Source organism: Mus pahari, chromosome 5 (assembly GCF_900095145.1).
Source record: "Mus pahari chromosome 5, PAHARI_EIJ_v1.1, whole genome shotgun sequence".
Taxonomy (NCBI): domain Eukaryota; kingdom Metazoa; phylum Chordata; class Mammalia; order Rodentia; family Muridae; genus Mus; species Mus pahari.
In genome coordinates, this window is record NC_034594.1 from 99,100,379 (window position 1) to 99,109,591 (window position 9,213).

Sequence of the window (9,213 nt, forward strand, 5' to 3'; positions counted from 1 at the left end):
CAATATCAATTAGTGACTAAAAAGATCAAGAATTTGAAGATGAGGAGAGAGAGGAATAGAGGAGGTTTTGTGGGGGAGGAAAGGGAAGAGAGAAATGTAATTATATTTTAATCTAAAAAAATAAAAAATACGAAAAGTCTTAAAATGAAGAAAAAACAAAACCCTTCAGAATACCTGACTCTTGATTTTATAAACATGTATTTCCTGCTAAAAGCTTTGAGGAGATGTGGCCAAATTCTGTTTTGTTTTGTTTTCCTTTTCTAAGAGTTTTAAATATGTGAGTAGTTCCTGGAAATCCTGATTACTCATGTATGCAAGTGACCTGAGAATGACAGCTAAGGTTCCAGCATCTCCAGCAGGACCTACTGTTGTGGAAGCACCCTGCAGGGGAGGGGTGACACAGGGCTGACAGCAGAGCTCTGGAAGATTTCTCTTGGTACACTGCTGCTCCCTTCCCAGACACACATGCAAGTGTGTAATAGTGCTTATAGTGTCACCAAGCCAATGAGAATGCAGGTGTGGGAAGAGTTTATGTTATTATGAATTATTTTCATTTTACTCACATTATAGTTAGGTTACTTTGTTAACAAAACTGTGCAAATCACCCCCTCCCCCAATATATCTACATGGGGATATATTGTGTGATTCTTCCTAGCATATACAGAAATCCCCATCCTAATAAATCTCATGCCATTTCTCAAAATAAGTCAACTACAACATACTGAGTTTCTATTAATTTCTTTTTTAAAAATTACTTATATTTTTCATTTATTTTTTTTACATTTCATATTCCATTCCCTCCCCCCATCCACCCTCTGTCTGCTTCACAACCCACACCTCCTCCCCACCCCACCCTGTCTCCACATAAATGCCCATCAGCCCCCACCCCCCTGACCCCTAAACTCCCTGGGGCCTCCAGTCTCTTGAGGGGTAGGTACATCATCTCTGAATGAACACAGACCCAGAAATCCTCTACTGTATGTGTGTTGGGGGCTTCATATCATCTGGTGTATACTGTTTGTTTGGTGGTCCAGTGTTTGAGAAATCTCGGGGGTCCAGATTACTTAAGACTGCTGGTTCTTCTACAGCGTCTTTCAAACTTCCCTAATTCAACAACAGGGGTCAGTAGCTTCTGTCCATTGGTTGGGTACAGATATTTGCACCACCATGATGACCCACCATGCCACAGGGGCACATATTCCACTATGTTCATAGAGGCCTTATTTGTGATAGCCAGAAGATGGAAACGACCTAGATATCCCATGATAGAAGAATGGATACAGAAAATGTGGTTCATTTACACAATGGAATACTACTCAGCTATTAAGAAGGAAGGCATCCTGAGTTTTGCAGGCAAATGGATGGAACTAGAAAATATCATCCTGAGTGAGGTAACTCAGACCCAAAAGGGCTTGCATGGCATGTACTCACTAATAAGTGGATATAAGCCAAAAGAAAAACAAAAGAAAAAAATGTACAGAATACCCAAGATGTAGTCCACAGAACTCTCAAAGCTCAATAAGCTGACGTGTGCAAGTAACAATGCCTCAGTCCCACTTGGGAGAGAGAAGAAAGCAATCACAAGTGGGGAGGGAGGAAGGGACCTGGGGGAGAAACTGGACAGGGGAGTGGGGGAGAGGGAAACCTGATCTGGGTATTGGGTGAGGGAAAAGGAATGAAGCCCTGAGGGTCAGCACAAAGAATGTAAAAAGGCAACCTCAGGAAATAGGAGGCTGGGGGGACCCCCAGAATGCACCAGAGACTTGGGAGGTGAGAAACTCTCAGGACTCAAAGGGAGGGATCTTAGATGGAATGCCTGAGAGTAGGGAGAGGGAATTTATAGAGCCTACCTCAAGCAGGAAGACAGGACATCAAATAAGGGTTGGGATTGCCATCCCACAGTCACACCTCTGACCCATAATTGTTCCTGTCTGAAAGAATTACAGGAATGGAAGTGGAGAGGAGCCTGAGGAAAAGAAGGTCCAAGGATAGGCCCGAAGTGGGATCCAGTTCAAGGGGAGGCCCCCAGACCTGACACTATTACTGAGGCTATGGAGCACTCACAAAAAAAAAAAAAAAAAAAAGAAAGAAAGAAAGAAAGAAAAGAAAAGAAAAGAAAAGAAAAGAAATTAAAAAAAGAAAGAAAAAAAGAAAGAAAAAAGAAACTATCATGACTGCCCTCTGAAATACGCAATATATTAAATTTTTAAAACTGCCTTTCTATTGTTTAAATGTTCACACAGAAATTATATATCATTATTTTCAAACAAAGTATATTTGAAGTGATTCCCCATCAATATTAAGGAAGTACCCAAGGAGCTGAAAGGGTTTGCAGCCCCATAGGAGGAACAACAATATGAACCAACCAGTATCTCCAGAGCTCCCTGGGACTAAACCACCAATCAAAGAAAACATGGTGGGACTTGTGGCTCTAGCTGCATATATAGCAGAGGATGGACTAGTGGGTCATCAATGGGAGGAGAGGGCCTATGCTCCAGTATAGGGGAATGCCAGGGCCAGGAAGTGGGAGTGGGTGGGTTGGTAAGCAGGGGGAGGGGGCAAGACAGAGGGTGTTTTCTTAGGGGATACTAGGAAAGAGGATAACATTTGAAATATAAATAAATAAACTAGCTTTAAAAAACAACAAAAAAAATCAGATCAGACTGTGAAAGAACCATTCTGGATTACTGAACATAATGAAATAAAAAATAAAGATAAAAATAAAAATATGCCTGTGGGGATTAAAACAACAACAACAAAGATTGGCAAACTGTTAGATAACCTGAAAGTAAAATAAAAGGAGAATTTCTAAATCAACAAAACTAGATGAATAAAGGTTACTATTACAACAGGTTTTCTTGAAATGCAGAATATCACTGGAGGAACTTATTAACTTATACTCCAAAAGCTGAAAAATTAGAAGAAATGTCTGGGCTTCCATACACATGTGCCCTACTAAAATTAAAGCTAGAAGATATGAATAAGTAGCTTAAGCAAAGATAATACAAGGAATAACATCAAAACTGTAATTGCAAGTCTTCACACACACACACACACCCCACACTCACACACACACACACACCACACACTCACACACACACACAAAGTCAAGGACAAGATAGACTTAGTGAATTTATCAAACTTTAAAATGTTTAAGTCTGTCTAGCTGTCATGTTTCTATGTGTGTCTGTGTCTGTGTCTGTGTCTGTGTCTGTGTCTGTGTCTGAGGCTGTGTCTGTGTCTGTGTCTGTGTCTGTGTCTGTGTCTGTGTCTGTGTCTGTGTCTGTGTCTGTGTCTGAGGCTGTGTCTGTGTCTGAGGCTGTGTCTGTGTCTGTGTCTGTGTCTGTGTCTGTGTCTGAGGCTGTGTCTGTGTCTGTGTCTGAGGCTGTGTCTGTGTGTCTGTGTCTGTGTCTGTGTCTGTGTCTGTGTCTGTCTGTGTCTATGTCTGTGTCTGTATCTCTGTCTGCCTCTCCTTGTCTCTCTCTGTCTGTCTCTCTGTCTCTGTCTCTGTCTCTCTCTCTCCCTTCTATCTCTTAGAACATGGGTTGGATGTACACAGAAACAGCTTTATCAACAAAATGGTCAAACAGAAGGACACAGCACAGAGCTCTTCCCTTTATCTGTGAACGATTGACTTTTGATAGACTCTGGGAAAGGGGAAGCCAGTATCTTTAGATCTATATCCACTTCGGAGTCTGCAAATCTCCAAACAGATACTAGTCATAGAGAGTCATGGTTCATCTCAGTGAGCCACAAAACAAGAAGAGCAAAGATGAATGTGGGAAAGAGATTTGTGAGAGGTAGGGCAGTGACAGGAGCGACAGGGAGGTAGACCATAAGAATCCTCATGTACAAAAGTGTCTAAAAACAAATGTATTTGATAGTCTTCATATCTCCTTCCCTTCCTTTATTTAAATTCACAAAATTTAAAGAGAAGTTTCTTTTATGAATTTTGGGAACTACACTTATTTGCAGGCACACGTACATGCACACACACACACACACACACACACACACACACACACAAATATAATCAAAGATAGACTATCAAAATACCAGGTTACATAAGAGGTTTGAGAGAGGGTAACTTGGAGAGACTAGAGGGTAGAAATGGAAACAAAGATATGTAATTCTATTCTAATTAAAAATAAGTTAAAAATAAAATGAAATCAACTTCTTAAATGATTTCTAATGCTATCCATAACCCCCACCTTACCACTGATCTGGCTTAAAAGAGCGAAATTTATTTGATTATCAGAATCCAGACAATGTGGTGCATCAGGGAATGTTGAGATGTACAGTGATCTTGCTCATTTTGAAGTTCTTTGAACAGCCATGAAACTCACTTCCCCTTTAACAGAGAGCTGTATCTTACTGTCCCTGTAACACTGGAATCATGGGATTCTACTTGGGAAAGACAAGGAAAACATTTGGGGCCTCTCATGGGAAGTACTCTCTGGAGAGTTGATTTCAAAATGTCAATTGTGGAGCCACCACCTCTCTCAGAGTTTCTAAATACTTAAGAGTAACATGTGTCTACAGAACTGGTAATCCAAGCATACTTTTCAATTCTACTACATGGGCTTATTCTGCCACATTTCTCTGCCTCCTTAGGTGTTGCTGTCTTTTATTTAATTTTGTTACTCATACAAATTCACTTTTTACTTTACTCTCTTCTAGATTTACTTGCAGTGGCAAACAGTATTGGTCTTAATGTGTGATTATGTGATGTGTGTGTGTGTGTGTGTGTGTGTGTAAATGTGATAGTCTTTGCGTATATGCATGTTCATGAATGTGTGTACAGTGCAGAGAGGTTAATGTAGGATATTTCTCTCAATCATTTTCAACCTCCTGTTTTTGATACAGTGTCTCTCCCTTGAACCTGAAACTCATCTACACTTGCAGGGCAGCAAGCTAAAGGAATCCTCCTGTCTCTGCCTTTCCATGTCTGGTATTACAGATACAGGGCACTATGCCCCTCTCTCTGAAATGTGGATTCATGGAGATCAAACTCAAGTCTGTTGGCTTGTAAAGCAAGACCTTTATTGACTGAGAAATCTCTCCATCTCTTTAATGTGTGTCTTACTCTTATTGCAAAAACAAAAATGTTAGAGGGTCCTGACGTCCTCAGGAATACATTTAATTTTCCAGATGATTTCTAATGCTACTCAGGACCTAGAATGTGAGCTTTCACTCCAACCCCCTACATTACTAGGAAGGTGGGTTGACAGAGGGAAATTTATTTGACCATTGAAAGGTAGACTATTTGAGATTTTATGTAAATTTGACATATATCACTTGTAAATCTTGGAGTTCTCCCCTTTGACAAACTTCACGTAAGCTTAAAATATTCTTTGTCCTTTAAGTTAGTGTTAATTGCAAGCTTGACAGGATCTGGAGTCACAGAAGAGACAAATCTCCAAGCATTCATGCAAGAGATTGCTCAGGCTCCAGGCATGCCTGTGGGATTTCTCTTGACTGCAGTAGTTGAGCTAGTGTCTTGCTTTCATTTCTGTTGTTTTGATAAAATATCTGGACAAAAGGTAATTTAGGGGAGAACAGATTTATTTTAGCTTGGAGTTGTAGGTTATAGTCCATCACCGAAAGGGAAGTTACAGGGGCAGGAGCTAGAAGCAGGAAGTCACATTCAGTCATGGGCAGGGAGAAATTGATTCATGCATTCAGCTTGCTTGCTCCTGCTCAGCTTTCTTTCTCCACTGTTAGGCAGTTCAGAAGCCCCTGCCTAGGAAATAGTACTCAACAGTGTAGACTGGGTCTTTCCATATGACTTAACTTAAGACAATCCCCCAAGGACATGCCCACAGGCCAACCCAACCTAACTACTCTTTCATTGAAACTTTCATCCCAGATGAGTCTAGGATGGATCAAGTTGACAATTACAACTAATCTCCACAGCTGGGAAGGCCAACCCACTGTGAGGGGTCTTGACTGTGATTCTAAACAATATAAAATAAAGAAAGCAAGTTAAACATCAGCAAGTTTTAGTTCTGATGACTACTGTTGAACTATGAGCCAACAAATCCCCTTTCCCCTTCCAGTTGATTTCTGTCATATTTTATCACAGCAATGGAAACAAAATTATCCCCAAATATGTTGCTTCCCAATACCTGAAGAATTGTGAGTGGTACTCTGTCCCTTGCATATCTTTCTTAAGATAGGGAAAGACTCTGGACTCTCTATATAGGTCTCATTTCATGACTGTCTATAAGAGAACTAGCCAGTACTTTCTGGTTAATGTTAACTGAAAAGAACTAAATCTACTGGCTTCACTATTAGAAAAGGGAGACCTGAGGCTTACCTGATGGGACAGCCTTACAGAAGAGCGGGAGTATGTTAGTTTGCTGACAAGGAGATAATGGGAATTAAAACGACACCTGTGAGGAACCAAATTATTCCCCAAACCCTGATGAGCAGGAAATGAAGTTTCCCAGTGAGCCTTTAGAAAAGAACATAGGGCTGTTGATCGCTTAGCTGCAGCCCACACTGACTCGGGGCTTTCTGCCATGCAAAACTATAAGGATCACATTTATGTTCTTCGAGCTGCTTAGTATGTGGTGATTGCACTTAACGATATCAGTAAACAACCCTCAAGTCCCTTCATCACATGCTGGTGAGCAGTTCTGAACAATCACATGACTCTTTCTGCATTTTCAGTTCATTCTTCAGCCTGGGACCCCAACACCATCCTAAGAGATTATTATCTTTTTTATGGTTTACATGTATCTTTATTAAATATGTGTTTGGGGATGGGTGTGTGTGTGTGTGTGTGTGTGTGCATATGACACATGTGCATGGATGCCCACAGAGGCCAAACAGTTATATCAGCTGGCCCTGAACCTGGAATTATAAGCAATTAAGAGCCAACCCCTGGGAACCAAACTTGAATTCTTTGGAAGGACAAACAAGTGATCTTATCCCCTGAACAGTATCTCAACATCACTGGCTTCTTGGTGTCTTGGATTACGCTGTAGCCTTTTAGGATGAAAATCATTTTATATTTATTTTGATTCCTTCAGTAGGTGCTGCAGGTTGGATATTTATGTTTGATCGGTCAATAATCATGTTAAATAGCTGGTCTCCAATGCTGTGATATGTACTGCTGGGTTCTTGGGACATTAATCAGTGTTACTGAGCTCATGAGGGTTGGGTCCTGCTTGATGCCCTAGTAGGAAGAGACACAGCTCTTAGGTACTTGCTTATTTTCTCCCAGCATCTGTGCACTGAGTCCTAAGAGCACTCAGGGAGATGATGCAGCCAACCAGGCAGCCATCTAAGGCACACAGAGAGCTCTTGGGAGAGCATCACCATGCTTTTTCCCAGTTCTCTGATGACTTGACTCTAGAACAAAAGGAAAATCCCCCCCCCCCGTGGTTTCTTTCATGTCAACTCAGATATTTAGTTATTGAGGTTTGAGTAAACTAGTAGAGTAGGGGTTTGTCATCCAAGCTTGCCTATTCTACTGTTAGTCAGAATGGTTTTATCTTTAGCTTCAGAGAAACAAATGACTTATGGTCAAATTCAGAGAACTTGAATAATATTGAGATATGCTAAAGTTCATCAGTTCCTTCTAACATACAAGAAGTATTAATCAGCATGTATCTATAGATTTCATCTTCCTTTGATTTTTCTTATTTATCCATTTACAGTTTAATATATAAATTTACAGTTTAATATATATTTATACAGTTTAATTATATATATATATGTATACAGTTTAAAATGTATATAAACTATATACATTTTATACTCTCACTCCTTTGAATCCTTTCTTCCCCAAAACTTGAGTTTAAAGTTGCTTACGTGAGCAACGTGGAGGAGAGTTATTAAACATTATACAGAGATTATCATTTTTGGAGTCATTTATTTTTAAAGATAATATTTATTATATTTACTTGCATAAGAAGTAATCTTTCTGCTCTCCATTCTTATGCAACTATCAGCCTTTTGCAATCTTTTTACTTTGAGGAAAATAGCCTTCAGAAATCTCTTTAGTGCAACTCTTTTCTGTTAAAATGTCTTTTGTCTTCTTGCAAATGTCTTTGTTTCTATGTCATTTTTCTTGGCGATAATTCTGGATTGACTTTCTTTTTGCCCCCACCTCTAAGTATAAGGATATTCTTTTGGATTCTGACTTGTCTGTTATGATGAATGTTTTTCATTGTCAACTGAACATAATCTAAACTTCTTGAGAAGAGAGTCTCTGAGAGGAATTATCTGGATAAGGTAGGCCTGTGAGCATATATGTGAGGAATTGGCTTGCATACATTAGTTGCAGTGGAAAAACCCAGCCAATTGGGTGTCATCATTTTTCTGGACTTGATATGCATAGAGAAGAGGATGAACAAAGCAGGCATGCATAAGTTCATTTTTTCTCTGAAGTTGACTATGGAAATGAGTCATTGCTTCAAGTATCTATTTCCTTGACTCCACCACAATGAAGGACCTTAACATATAATTGTGAACTTAATGATACCATTTTTCCTTTAAATTGATTCTCGTCAGGATATTTTATGACAGTAGCATAAGTGAAACCAAGCAATCTTCTCACTCTCAGGCTAAAGCAATGGGTCATGTACTGACGACGACTCTCAGGGAATACTTAGACAAAAACACAGGCATAGGCTTGTTTCTAGAGGTGAGTATGTTTTCTATAATGTGTATAAATCTATATTTGGTATTCAGTGCATTTTGTATATGCTTACATGGGGACCATCTTTATACCATTTGTATCTAAGCATTCATTTTATTTTTGCTATTTTATGGAAATCAGCATACATTTTAATTGTTCTTTCATGTTTAAATTTTTAATTATTTTTACTAACAATGGTAATGGGGATACATGTGCAAAGGATTAGAGGACTATTTGTAGTCATTTCCCTCCATCTTTCATGCTGTCTTGGTAGCTGTCAGCTTTGGCATCCTGGGTCATCTTTTCTGACCACATATTATTTTTTCATTATTATTTCAGCTTTTTATACCAGAGCTTGTATAGCTCATGCTGATCTCAAATCATCATTAACTCAAATTCCAGACCCTCCTGCTTCCTCCTCCCAAATGCTGGGCCTACAGGCATACACCCCTCACCTTTCCTAGCTTATTGCTTGTGGTATCTTTTTTCTCTTACCTATGTGTTTCTCTGAGACATCAGTGTAATGGTTTGTATATTCTTGGACCAGGGAGTGGCACCATCTG

The 9,213-nt window shown here is 39.6% G+C and overlaps 1 protein-coding gene across 1 annotated transcript in view; it reads right to left on the reverse strand.

The window, feature by feature from the left end:
• The window catches only part of Dpp10 (dipeptidyl peptidase like 10), a 1,452,235-nt gene that overhangs the window by 1,059,341 nt on the left and 383,681 nt on the right, over nucleotides 1–9,213 (reverse strand). The gene's annotated exons all lie outside the window — the stretch shown is intronic.